At 46.5% G+C, this 13,961-nt stretch overlaps 1 protein-coding gene and 1 long non-coding RNA gene across 5 annotated transcripts in view; one reads left to right on the top strand and one right to left on the bottom strand.

Moving 5' to 3' along the window:
• TMEM39A (transmembrane protein 39A) overlaps window positions 1–13,961 on the top strand; it is a 34,992-nt gene that overhangs the window by 11,749 nt on the left and 9,282 nt on the right. The window contains exon 1 of one of the 3 annotated variants that reach the window (XM_064466024.1): window positions 2,787–2,891. The exons of the other annotated variants lie outside the window; for them this stretch is intronic. The gene's annotated coding sequence lies outside the window, so the exon portion shown is untranslated. Of the gene's footprint in view, window positions 1–2,786; window positions 2,892–13,961 lie in introns of those variants that run through there. 3 annotated transcript variants of the gene reach the window in all.
• The window catches only part of LOC135315794 (uncharacterized), a 212,058-nt gene continuing 199,346 nt past the window's right edge, over window positions 1,250–13,961 (bottom strand). Inside the window, exons 1-3 of one of the 2 annotated variants that reach the window (XR_010375279.1) lie at window positions 2,218–2,242; window positions 1,996–2,112; window positions 1,250–1,390 (exon numbers count right to left, since the gene is read on the bottom strand). This is a non-coding gene — a long non-coding RNA (uncharacterized LOC135315794). Of the gene's footprint in view, window positions 1,391–1,995; window positions 2,113–2,217; window positions 2,243–13,961 lie in introns of those variants that run through there. The other variant, XR_010375282.1, reaches the window with a different exon arrangement.

Raw genomic sequence — 13,961 nt, 5'->3', positions numbered from 1 at the left:
CTTCTAAGGCAGAGTGGAAACAGACACAAAGTACAGCAGAAATGAGAAGCAGATGAAAAAGGGCATTGGCCTGAAATACCAGAAAGGAAATCAGAGTTAGAAGAAAACAGGAACAGAGGTAAAGATAGGCAAAATCAAGCATGCTACTGGCTGAGAGTGTAAGAAGTTCTATACTGTCAGTGTTTGCTGGTGTACTGGCCAGTGGGGAAGGTGGTGGTACGGTGGTGACTCAGTGTGAGTGTTTTACCAAAGTCCCTGCAGCAGTTACATTTAATCAGAGAGGAAGAGTCTTTTTGAACATGGGCCTCTGTACTTTCCTGGGCTTCTCACTGATGTAATCCATACTTAAACTGGTGTTCAGATTTGTGGCTGAGAAGGAATTCCCCCTCTGTGGAATCAGCACAGGTCTCTGCCTCCTACCTTACCATGTCCTGCTGCACAGCTCCATCAGCTATGACCTCCTGGCCGTATTTTACACAAAGAGCAGATTTCTCTGGGAGCAGGGGCCTCAGGCCTTAGAAGTACCTGGACTGAGGTTAAGAACAATTTATTTTTTGAAAGATTTCACATTTTAGTTTGGGTTTTTTTCCAGCTGATCCAGAGCAATAGAATGCTTTGACAGATTTGACAGTACAAGGTGTGTATTACAGAGGTACTAAGGCCACAGTCTGCTGGTACCACTGGACGGCACTGGTCATTTCTGTGGCTACAGGGAGAAGGATGAGCAAAGCTGAGGTGTGAGGGCAGGGAGGCAGGCATATGCGGTCTGTTCAGAGTGCAGCAGCTGTGGTCCGGTTTGTAGACATGAAAATTATGTGAAAATGCTGCTGAGGCTGGAAGGGGGAAAGTGAATGGATGAGGGACAGACCCTGATCCGCTGGCTGGGAATGAGGAGGGAGAATTCTGTATCAGAAACAAGCCCAACCACGCTGAAAAGCCAATGAGACTTTATCAGAGCCCCTTCCGGAACATAATTTTAAGAGTAAAACAGAATAGAGGGGAGGGTTGGTCAGGCCAGCTCTATGCCATTTATCATAGACTTGGCTGGCCTGAGTTACCAGGTTCTCAGGGTAAAAATTTTAAGCGGTACATCCTCATGCAGAATTGTCTATTGCTCACACACAATATTCTTTCCTCCATGTCGTTGTTTAACCCCAGCCAGCAACTCTGCACCACACAGCGCTTGCTTACTACCCCCCAGTGGGATGGGGGAGAGAATTGGAAGTGTAAAAGTGAGGACACTCAGGGGTTGAGATAAAGACAGTTTAATAGGCAAAGCAAAAGTCATGCATGCTAGCAAAGCAAAACAAGGGATTCATTCACTGCTTCCCATGGGCAGGCAGGCGTTCAGCCGTCTTCAGGAGAGCAGGGCTCCATCACTAACAGTTACCTGGGAAGACAAACACCATCACTCTGAACGTCCCCCCTTTCCTTTTTCTTCCCCCAGCTTTATATGCTGAGCATGACGTCCTATGATGTGGAATATCCCTTTAGTCAGTTCAGGTCAGCTGTTCTGGCTGTGCCCCCTCCCCTCCCGCTTCTTCTGCACCTGGCAGAGCATGGGAAGCTGAAAAAGCCCTTGACTAGTGTAAGCATCACTTAGCAACATCAGTGTGTTTTCAACATCATTCTCATACTAAATCCAAAACACGGCACTATACCAGCTACTGGGAAGAAAATTAACTCTATCCCAGCCAAAACCAGGACCCTTCCAATATTTCCTCTCGCTTCCTGGGAGAGCTGTCTTGTTCTGGCTGTGAAAGCTAATCATTCAGAGAGATAGCTTTTCACTAGTACAGCTCCCCAGCTTTGAGCTGGCACCTACAAGCTGGCCCAGAAGTCACCTGCTGAACGCTGCTTCAGAAAGCCTTGGGTTGGTGTCCTGTCAACCACGACCAAACTTATTTTTTATTATTTGCTGCCACTTGGTGGCTATTGCAGACACTACCCAACGTCCCTTCACCACTGATCGATCCCCACCGGGTCCTTCAGTACCTGTGTGTGCCTCCTAACATATCTGGGTGGCCCAGGTCTTCTCCAGTTGTGGTGTCTGCATCTCACCTCAGGCGAGGGTGGCAGTAGCAGCAGGGCTTTCCAGCTGTTGACGTTCAGCTGTGGGATAAATAGGTTTTCCTGGCTGTAATGAAGCAGTTAAGATTTTTTTTTTTTTTGGCACCTCATGATGTGAAACATGGAGCTTTCTGGATTTATTATTACACGTGATTCTAGAGCAACAAAGACGTTCGTGATGCAGCAAACAGCAAATAAGGAGACGGACCATCTTCTCCCGGCGACACCTGCCCGGGCCCAGACACTGTGCTAGGCTTATCCGGCAAAAAGGACTAAACCGGCGGCAGCACCGAAGCCGCCGCCGCTGCCACCACCAAGATGGCGGCGCGGCGCGGCCGCCCCGCCCCCGCGGCGCCCTCCCTTCCCTCCCTGGGCCGGCCGGGGCCGGCGGCCGCCGCGGTGGCTGCTGCTGCCGCCGCCGCCGCCGCCTGTCGCCCTGTGATGAGAGCATCAGCCCTCACTGCCACGTCTCCCGGGCGGCGGCGGCGCGGGCAGCCGGCGGTGTGCAGGGCCGCGCCGGGGCGACGAGGCCGGGCCCGCCCGCCTGTTCCCTTCCGTTCCGTTCCGTTCTCTGCAGGGCGGCGGCGGCTGCCCGCACGTCTCTGCTCCCGCTCTTGCCCCGCCGCGGGGCGCCGGGCGCCGGCCGGGTGGGTCTGGCCGGCGGGAGGAGGGGCACCCGCCGCCGCCACCGCAGCCTCCTCCCCCGCCGGCGGTTCCGGGGGGCTGCGGAGGTCGGGGCTTGCCGCTGGGCCGCTGCCGTCGAGAGGGGGACCCCGCTGCCGGCTGATGTCCCAGCCGCGCCGCCGCCCGCGCTTGGATGTGTGAGTACCGGCCCCGCCGCCTCCTCGGGGCAGCGCCGCTCCCTCGGGGCAGCGCCGTGCCGGGAAAGCCCGAGACGCCCAAGCGGGCGGCGGGACCCTGCCCCGGGCGGGACCCTGCACCGGCGGTGCCCCCGCAGGCTGCCCCTGGGTGCGCGCCGCCTCCCGCCTACCTGGAGCGGCGTGGGGGGGCGTGGGGGGGCGCGTGCGGGTGTGGTGGGGAGGCTTCGGCTGGCTTTGCTTCGTCCCGGTGGTAAGTTACGGCGCTCGGTCCCGGGCTTCTCGTTTTAGACGTTTCCTGATGGGTCTGGGTTAAGGCAGGAGGTTAGAGCGCAGTTGCAGAGAAGCGGGTGGTGGGAGGGTTGAGGATTAAAGGCGAGGAAGTTGGTCTGGGGTCACGGGTAGGTTTGCTTTGGGCTTTTAAAGCGTTCGCCCTATGTAATCAGTCCTACAAAGGAGGTGGGGGAGGAGAGCAGTGTCCTGTTCAGGGTGAAGAGCTACGGCAAGCTGCTCTAAGTCAAGGCAAATCTAACCCTATATAAGGTACCATTCCCAGAATGGATGTGGGCGCACACCTCTTATGGCTGTTCTTTTTTGTACCGCTGAGAAAACAGCATCTCCACCGTACTCCGTTATGTAGGATAGCTGTTAGGCCGATGATTTTCCTTATTACATGAGGTAGCTCCTTCATTACTCCGGCATTGTTTTAACACGTGAATGTGTAGCTGAAACAGAGGCAGCTTTGTTTGCAATTTATGATCGCTCTTGTGCATGCCTTTTCGTTGTGAATCACAGGCCCCTCATATTGCTGGCATCTGTTACGTCTGTAAGTGAAGGAATGAGATGCCTATATTCCAAAGCGATGAGTTGTAAAGTTTATGGAGACAAGGCATCCCTTCTGTAACCAGCTCAGGTCTGTTAACTCCCTGTGATCAGAAGAGGTTTTCTGGGAGAGGGATACAGTAGTCCAGGGATGGGAGTGGAATGGCTCGGCTCCAGGATGTCAAGAGCAGAGCAAGACCCCAGCCCCTGCTCCTTTGCTCATCTCCTGGCACTGCTGTTGTTTCTGGCGCTCGTTCCTCCTTCCAGCCGCTCCTCTGGAGCGCCTGCTCCTTCAGCCGAGGTGCTTGGTATCGCAATCGGATGGTGCACTGCTGGTAAAACCTGGGCCCGCTGGAGCCAAAGTGGTAGGGAGGTGATGTTGACCTTTCTGGGCGTTGTGCTGAAACTTCACCGGCTCCTTGTTGTCCCTTATTGGACTGGAAGTTCTTCAGGTGTAGATGCAGCTACTCCTTGTTTCTGTTCTTGAGCATCTTTGACTGCGGTTTTGTAGCGCAAACCCGCACGTAGGGCAGGAACGCTATCCGGGTCTGATTTGTTTGGAAGGACAGAGGAGCTTGGGTAATATCACTTACCCACTTAACTGTGTGTGATGTGTGCTCCTAATCTCAAGCCCATGGAGGTCTGCATGACTCCTGTACACCTTATTGCCGGCTGTCTCTTTGCATACCTAGTGACTTGCAGGCATTTGAGACCTGATTTTCAGAAGGTCTGGGTATCAGCACCCCTACTGATAGAGGTGTCTATGTTGCCTCAACTGGAGCATTCAAAATCATTGATAATTTAGAAAAGGCAGGCCTTTTATTTTTTACTTTTATTTTTCACAGTCTTTCTGATGGTAAAATGGAGATAAAACATTTTGCTTCCTACTTTTGCGGAGTATATTTCTATTCTGCTTGTAAGAAGATAAATTATTTTTAAAACTTCTCGCGATGTACAGGTTAGCACTTTGCAGAATTATTCTTTTTTACAGAGAAACTAATAGTATCCTGTGGTAGCTAAGGAAGTAAAGCTATTGTCATCTTAGTTAATCTTCCATCTTAGCCAATATAGGCCTGCCTTATATTAGTGATACTTGTACTGAGGTAACATTGCCAATATAGTTATACTGTATTGTAGTTTACACTGTAAAAGCAGGCAGGCCTTAATCACTTTTTTGTCTGTGCTTTCTTCAGACGCTGCTTTTTGGTCTGAAATTTTAGAGGGAGAATCGAATTGTGTATGTAGTATTTGAGGGCAAAAAACCCATGCCTTTCTGCTGTTTTTGGAATTGAGCAGCGCTGAACACAGATCTTTCTCTGAAAGTGTCTGTATCGCACATTGAATTGGGCAACTCTAGTCTGGGTTTCATAAAACTAACATTCTTTTTTTCTTCTGCAGGCATCAAATCTCGATGTTTGAGAATACAGCAAGAGCATATACGCTAGAAATGCTTGTTAAGGTGGCCTCCAGTTTCCATGAGTGTTCAGTTCAGAAGCCGGTCGGGCCACTCAGTATGACTTTGTAGAGTTACAGCGCCTAAAGATGGAGATGGTGTAAAGCAACAAGATAGCACTGATGATGAGGCCACCCTACTCATCAGTCTCAGTGCTTTCCTTGTGCCTCAGGAACATGAAATCCTGGGGAAAAGTTTTCTTCAGTCAGTTACAAGCATGTGGTTCAGTTTTAGTTTGCGGATGTGGAACTACTGAGTTGGAAGGGTTGGATTCGTACTCTGGATTTAAAGAAGAGATATCTTGTCAGTACAAAGATGTATGTGCTTTTAAGCGCTGCTGAAAATCAGTTGGAGATTTGGCTGAATTTGTTTACTATGAGAACGTTTGGACTTAAACATATTACCTATTTCTGACCATTCTTTTGTTTGTCCATTATGAAATTTTATGTTCTGGCATGTTGATGGACTGAGAAATACAGAGAAGGGTTGAATTTGGCTTGCAGAATCTACTTAAATGCTTGGGATCTTTAGAGTTTCGTATTGATCCATCATACTTTATTGTGCAGTATGATATTCCGTTATACGTAGTTTCCTTTTTGAGGCCCATGTTTTGTTCTCCTTGAACGGCCATTCAATTGGAGAACTGCTACAGTTTGATGACAGTGCTGCAGTGCTAGCTTCTGCACAAGAAACTGTAAGGAAGATATGAAATTATGACAGTCAGCCTTCCTTTCCCTTTGGTGTTCCCGTCCCTTTGCCTTCTCCTTAATCCGCTCTCTGGCTGCAGAGTTTGGCCTGTCACGGTCACGGACGGTGCCATGAAGTTAGCTCCCTCCTTTTTTCACCTAACTGCAGCCGGTCCCTTGTGCTGATGGGAACTTTAGTCACTTTATTTATTTCTAACTGTGCCACAGTTAGATAAGCAGTACAGCTTTTAGCAGGTGGATTTTTAAAATCAGAGGTACATCTGCAGTAGCTGTGTGACTTGGGCAAATCCCTCACAGGCTATCACAAACTTGCCTGAAAGATTTCCTGCCATTCTTCATGGGGTGTAGCCATTGGAGAGTCATTTCCAACCTTTTTCTGACTTTTTGGGCTGAATGTGTTGCAAGCGGAAAATGAGACTTCTGGTGGGAAGTGAGCATTATGCAAGCTAGTCAGAAAAGCTATGCTGGCTGACATGGTGCTGCAGCATCCATGAAGGCCGGGGGGGTTGAAATGGTTGGTTTAAAGCAAAATAGTCGGTAGACATCTGTGGCCCAGAAATAAGTCTGAAGGAGCATGTATACAGATTCGGACAGCTAAATTAGTCTTGGTATACTTAATTTTACCAGGAATTAATGTATCCTATTGCATTTTCCCAATCTGCTAGATTAGTTGCTCTTTAAATGGTTGTATGAGGTTCTTAGTGCCACCTACCAGAGTAATGGAAGTTGAATTGAAGACCCTTACCGTTTTGCTGGGAACTTGTGTATTAGCTGTACCTACTACTTAAGAGGCAAGTAGAGGGGAGTTGATGTGTTTTCATGTATTTTATATTTTAATGCAAATTTATGATTTATGCAAATTACAATTTATTTAGAATTCGCTGCAATAATTTTGCTTTTCCATGGTGTCAAGGATATGCAAATCATTGTTCCACTGATGCTTTCCGATATGAATCCTAGTGCGATGACTTGGGGTAAGGCTCAAGGAAATGTTTCTTCCTTGTGTTTTACTCCAAGCCTTCAAACTCGTTGCTGCAGATGGCAGATGCTTGCCTTATTTTTAGCTATGCGAGGACAAAATAGAAAAATCCTGGTGACTCCCCATGATTTGTCATCATGGCTGATCTCCACTAAATTAAACATAGGGATTGGCAGAGGAGCAAAAACAGCAGGAAAGCTGCTTCTGTTTGTTTTTAAAAAAAGCTTGTCCTAAAGCTCTAAAATAATACTGTAAAAAAAAATAATTCACTACTATGTACAGAGACCCCTGGGAGGAGAAATACTTGCTGAACAGCTTATCCTGTTTGTGATAAGGAAATTGAGCTCTAAATTGGTAAAACAACTTCCCTGCAAGTCAGTTGAAGAGGAGAGATTAAAAAGTAAAAGAGTTCCTGGTGTGCAGTCCTGTGCTCAGGCTATTACACCATGTATATGTGTTCACAGTTGGGAGGAGAATGCATATTTTGGTGTTTTGGTGGCTTGCTTGGCTGAAAATTCTGAGATGGGCTCTTAAGACAAGAGCATCTTTTCTTTGTTTTGGCTTTTTATTTTTCTTCCCCCGTCGTCCTGTCCTGTCTTACACCCCTCCCCCCCAGCCCCCCCGAATCAATGATCTGTTTTGCTGTGCATTTGCCCTGATATGTTGGAAAAGAAAATCTCAGTGGCCGTAGCCAAAATTCCCCTCCTCCCCCAGTCGCCTTGTGTTGCACGGTGTAACAGAGGGTGATCGGTGGCTCTGCTTTAGCAGTGCTGTGCCTGTGCAGTGTTCGCTGAAGAGCTTGCTGGTGCAACGTATACTTAGGAGTGCGTCTTGATAAATTATATTAACAACCAGCTTTGATAGCTCTGCCCGTGTTGTGTCTGATAATACATCATCCTTGTGATGTAGCATTACTTCCCAACCGGTGTCCCTTTCTAAAGCGAACCATTGTTTCTATCTGTAACAGGCACGTGGAGTTGGAGCTTAAAACTTCTGTGTTTTTACATATCCAAATCCTGGTTTTGGATCTGAAGTTGAAACTCTCCCGAGCTTTCAGACAACAGTGCAGGTTGTCTTTGAGAACCATATGTCTAGCTCAGTAATTCCTGCCAGCTCTTTAGTTTGAGCCTCTTGCTCTGGATGTGGCTGGACTTGCTGTCCCTTTCCACCACATGATTTAGAAGCATGGGAACTGTAGAATTAAAACAGACCATGACCCAGCTGGTCAGGCCTGCATTTCCCTCGGCTGCTGGAAAAGCTCATCTTTGCAATTCTGTTTTGTTCTCACACAAGAACAAGCCAATGCTTTCTTTATGCCCAGATCCAGTATTTGGCTGTGAGTGTTGCTGTATACATCAGAGGAAGCCAAAGAAAATGTTAATGTCTTGCTAACTGTGTGGTACTGTTGTCTTGTGTTATTGGCCACTTGTAGCTGATGAGCCCTTGTGTTGATGAGACCAGGACCTTGTGTTGCAGAGGTTTTTTTCCACTTTTTCTGGAACATAATTTCACTTGTCTTCATTCATAAAATTATTATAGTCATTCATTAAAGTCTTACTAAGCTGTTTGCTTTGAACTCCTGCAGCAGTTAGTTGCACAAGGTAATTATATGGTTATGAGGTATTATTTTATTACCCCAGGAATTGCAGCTTTGTTCTTGTACTCGCCAGAGGTTCATTAAGAGCACTTAGTGCGTGTATTTTCTTTCCTCCGATTCACAAAGACTTGAACTCATCTGTATTCTGAAGAGGACCATATCTCCTGCATACCTCTGAAAAACTTTTCCTTGCCCCCCCTGAAGTAAGGTCTTTGAGGGGATTTTTAAGGAATGTGTAGGATTTGGGTTGGAAATCCCTCTCCGTTTTTAAAAATTGCTTTTTCAATCTCTTGGGTAATTTTCTTGGTCTAGAGTATTAAGAACTTAAATCTCTGTCCCGTCGTAAAATGAGCTGAACTGAGCTTACTGCACTGTAACCTGGAGAGGCTTTTACTGGAAAACTTTTCTTTCCTGCTCCCAGTTTTGTCCATGGATATTTGAAGTAATGTGGCAGCTACAGATGGCAAGCGCTGCCTTCCCTTTGTCTTTAGCTAGAACGTTTATTTTCCCTGCTTATCTGTCTGCTCAGCTCTAGCCTTCCTCACTGAAGATGGCTGAAATGAGTCATACTGTATATATGCAGTTTGTGAAATCTTGCCTTTATCTTGCTACTTTCACCCTTTGGTTTTGGCACGTGTGTAGAGGACGGATAGATGGAGCCTCTTCGGCCAGTGTTGCGCTGTATCAGCCTATGCCGACTTGGTCTTGCTGGGTTGGTTTTGTTATTATAGAGGAAGTTCTTGGTTCTTAGTCACTGAGCAAAAATTAGTCTTCCTGGTGCATCATCTGACAGCACTGGTTCACTGCCCAGCTCTCGTCCTCCTCGCCCGAACCTGGGCTGTGCTTCAGAGGGGTTCCTGTCTCTCTCCACACCAAATCTCCTTCGTAATCCATTGCTCCGTATGGCATGAGGACTTGGAAAATGTGCTGACTTGGAAGATCTCCCTCCTAACCGGTTTTGCCTCTCAGCCCAGGGCTGGGGCCAAGCTTTGGGCCAGGTGGTGGGTGTGTGCCTCTGGAGCCAGCCTGAGTTGAAAAGTGTGTTGACTTAGCACGGGGAGGGGGGGAGCTCTGTGCAAGCCAAATATTTAGTTTTCCAGCTGATAACCTGTGGTTGTTTCCTCTCTTGCAACAACCAAATGTGTTTTTTTTTTTTAATTCCCAAACCAAGTTAGGGCTTTTGCAGAAGTTTTGCAGCTTCTGAGCTTTTGGCGTGGCAAATGCGAGGGGGCTGACAAGGTGGCCTCGTGACCGAGGCACGGGTGCAGCCATCGCTGCCCCCTAGGGTCTCGAGTTTTTGGCACTGTGTTGGGTGAATGGGTTACCAGCTTTGTGTCTCAGTTTTTCCAGCTGTCAAAATGTTTTTTATTTAAATAAATAAATAAATAAAAGGCTCACACTAAAAGGAAGAAAAAATGAGCCACAGCAACTTGGACTTGCAGCAGTTCAAAAGAAAACTTGACTATAAGGTGGATTCACTGCTAATTTGGAAAGACTTTAGGATTGCTGGACAAAGGCAAGTTTGGGATTAGGTTGACCAGCTACAGCAACTTGAAGTGAGGACATTAGTAACCAAGAGACCTTTTTACATTCCTTGTTTCAATTGCAGAGACTGATGGGGGTGGGAGGGAGGAAGAGGAGAAAGAGCTGCCTGTCTCCCAGCTGAAAGACACGACTGTTACAGTATGTATTTAATCCCAAAAGTTAGAGAATCCTACCGTATTTCCTTCCTCCCATCCTTCCAGAAATTGTTGCACCAGGGGCTAGTAACTGTCTTTTGCAGCCTTGCAAACAAGGTTTTATAAATAAGCCACTGTCAGGGACGCAGCGAGCTGTTGTCACCTGTGGGGTTGCTTATGGGCACTGCCCATTAGTATCCTCAGAAGCTGTACAGGTGCTGGCTGTGATGTTCACTGGCAGCCCTGGGGACACAGCATTTTGCTCAGGCCAGGGTGAACAGGTCTTAAACAGTCCCTTGCCTTTGTGATCTAGGAGCTCACACCTCGGAGTTTATCCAGACAGGCTAGTTTCAGGATAGATGTTCCTTTCTGAAGGAAAATAGCCTAGAAGCCAGTGCTCCTGACAGCAGGGTGAAACATCGGTGGTGTTTTGTGAGCAGTGGTAGTTCCCCATGCTTCTCATCAGTGGTCTGCAACCGTGTTGCGGGGGTGGCCCGCTGCGCCTCCCTGCGAGGGAGCACTGCGCAGGTGGCAGGTGTGTTTCCATGCCTGCATAGCCATAAGCACGGGCACCCTGGATGGAAAGTCGTGTTAGCAACCCAGACAACGCTGTGAGCTTCTGTGTTGCTGAGGAGGAGGAGGCAGCAGGCAGAGCTCCCTCACTAACAGCCACAGAGGCAACGTGTTGCTTCACCATCTATATATAAGATGTCACGCGCTGACTCCACAGGAAGGAGGATGCTTGGATCAAGATGGAGAGTTGCAATGAGACACCTGTGGTCTTCTTGAGCCACATTGCTGCAAGTGAGGATGGCCACGTTTCCCTTTCTGCGCTTGAGAGTATCTGTTGTAGGACTTGTGGAGCCAAGGAGAACCTCTTGAATGTTTTCCAAGCTCTGAGAGTTCTCACGCCTTGGTGCAGTGAGCTTCTGGAGAGGGTTGGAGGCTCAGAGTTTTCTCCAATTAAAAAACGATAACATCATCAAAATAACTGGCTGACCATCGTAGTGTTTCCAGCAAAGAGATGGGGAATGAGGCAGACTTTTCATTCTGATGAGTCACGGACTGTCTCCTGATTTGCCTCTTGTAAGAGCTGCTTGGGCAGCTGCTGATGCAGGAACGTGATTCTGAGCGATGGTCCCTGGGGAGAAAGACAGGGCTGTATGCTGCTTCACCTCTGAACTGGTGGGTAGTTTGTCTGCCTAGCTCTTCATCCATAAAGCCTTGCTCACAGCTGTGGTTCTTGCTTGCCTTGATCCTGCCTCATCAAGATAGCTGGGGAGCTGGTGGGGAGGAGGGGTCTTGGTGCAGAGAAACAAAATCCCCAAGTGCTTTCTGTAGTCCTAAAATCACGAACTGGAAGTCAGAGGGTCTGATGCCTTATGTTTCTGGATCTTCTTATAACTGTGTCACAGCTGAAGGCTTGTTTCTGTGCTGAAGAAAGAGTACAGTCCCTCTCTAGGATGCAAGAGCTGTCCGTACCCATATCCATTCCCTGTGTGCGGACAGGACCACTGTCCACTGTTTTGCAGCTGGTCCCCAGATCCTTCATGTGTGTTTTTATGATGCCCACATCTGTGTGAGAAGAAGAGATCTTGGAAGCCAGGCAGTTCCTCTTCTGGGGATGTTGTGGATGAATTGGGAAGAACAATGCAGAATCACATTAATGGACCAGAGAGTCTTGTCAGGAAAACCTTTTATCTTCTATTACTCATTTTTTGTGCCTGTGACTCTATATAAAATAAGATTGCTTATGGGGTGGGAACTCTGCAAACAGAGGAGGGAGCCTGGTAGACTCCCAGCTTGCTCTGCGGGCTCTTTATTAATATTTAATATGACTTGGATGCACCCAGGAATCTTATCTGTTGGAGTAAAGGGTCATGCGTGCTTTTTTTTTTCTTAGCATATTTTTCACAGTAGAATCAAGCCTTTGTTTTATTAATTGAAAACTATAAAAAGTTGGGGTTTTTTCCTATGTCCCTCTTCACAAAAAGGAGGGCTGTTGATTGGGTCAAGGCCAAAAAAAGCAGACTTAGAGTCAAACTGATCTGTAATCTCACTGCTTTGTTTAACTTTATCTAGGGAGCTTCAGTTTTGTGTGGCTGGTTTTACAAGACAAAAGCAAACAAAAAATGAATAGTTCTTAAGCAGATTTTGCTCTAACAGACAGCTACCTAATTTGATCAAACTCCAGTGAAGTAAAGTCGTTTAAAGCTTGGCTTGAGGAACTGCCCAGTCTATATGTTCGTGGACCGCTGTGAAAGGGCGTATTCAAGTGCGTTTAAAATATGGTGCACTGACGTTAAGGAGGGCTCCTTTCCACAGGCATTCTTTTTTACTAGTAGAAACCTGTGTTTTACTGGTTTGCAAAACCAGAGGGTGGAAGCGCAATTACTCTGTGTCTAAGTGTCTATGTTGGCGAGCATGTAAAGCATACTAATGGGATAATACTAATGAGAGCTGTTAAATTATTTACATGAATTATTGAATGTGGCATAAAATACCTTCCACTGCTAATACCTCTAATGAGACCACCAACATACTGCATCTGTTATCGTAAATATTCTGTAGGTTGAATCAGACCAATTGTTTTAGCTTCTACAGTCGCTGTAATAGTTTAATTTGGCTTAAAATGGCTTTCAAAGTTGCTCCTTTTAGAGTTTTTTCTGATTTATTTTTTCTTCACCTTAGCTGCTTATGTCAAGTGTCTGGGTGCCCCAAGTGAATTCTGAGTGAATTCTGCATTGTCTGTTTCTGCCCCTGCTCATCTTGTGCATGAAGGAGAATTCTGTTCATATTTAATTCCTGAAATATAAATATTCCCATATAAAACTCTAGAATATTTTCTAGAAAAAGTTCTTTGAAAACTTTAGAGTCTTGACTAGAAAGGTAAGGAAGGCTTCAGTTCTCTGTTGTGTTGTCACTGGAATTATAATGAGCACTTTGAAGTCTGCCAAAACACATTATTTTCCTCCAAACCCAAATTGTCCAACGTTTGCTCTCTCCTTTCATGCAATTTCACAACTCATTTTATTTTTTTTTCCCCTCCAGGATCTCTGGTTTACTTTTTTGTTTGTTCATTTGTTTTGGTTTCTTTGCAAGTGACCTTCATGTGGGTATGTGGAAAGCATTTGTCTTTTGAAACATCTTGATTTTTGTTGAAATTTTGAGAATTGGTTATTGGAGTAGAGATGAAGGATGGGAATTTTTAATACAAAGGACGATTCTTTGAGGGAGTTTCTTAGAATAGTTCTCCTGCACACTGTGTTCATGATGACAGTGGTGTGACTCATTGAGCAAACTTCCTGGCATATCTGCCAGCTGTGATTTCTCAGGATTCTAAAGGAGGCGATAACTGAATTATAAATAGATGATAGGTTCCATCTGTAAATTTTGAAGCTAGATCCTGAGTTTCCCAGAAGGTGGGGGTGCTTTTTTTCGACCTCAGCTTGGTTCTGGCTATATTATGCCAAAAGGGCAGCTGATTAGTCTCCAGACATGCAGACATACCAGAGTCCTTGTAGTGAGATGCTCACTCAGTGTCTTGATTCTGTACAGCATGAGTGCTTGGAATGACTTCCAGATTCGCGCTCCAATTCAACCCCTCGCTCTCTTATGTCTGCTAGCCATCAGAAACTTACCTGACTGCCGAAATCCTTGCACTGTCATGTGGGAGGCCAATGAAGTTAAAGCAAAATTGTATGGGAAGTGATAAAGTCCATGCCAGACTGATATTCTGAGCTGCCCAGCTTCCCTCATACAAGTTCATTTTAAGGAATTGATTGATTTAAATGTGTCATTTAAAATAAATACATATTTACAGGCTTTCTTTTTAA

This window comes from Phalacrocorax carbo, chromosome 1 (genome assembly GCF_963921805.1).
Source record: "Phalacrocorax carbo chromosome 1, bPhaCar2.1, whole genome shotgun sequence".
Taxonomy (NCBI): Eukaryota; Metazoa; Chordata; class Aves; order Suliformes; family Phalacrocoracidae; genus Phalacrocorax; species Phalacrocorax carbo.
This window is presented reverse-complemented; position numbering and strand designations above follow the sequence as displayed.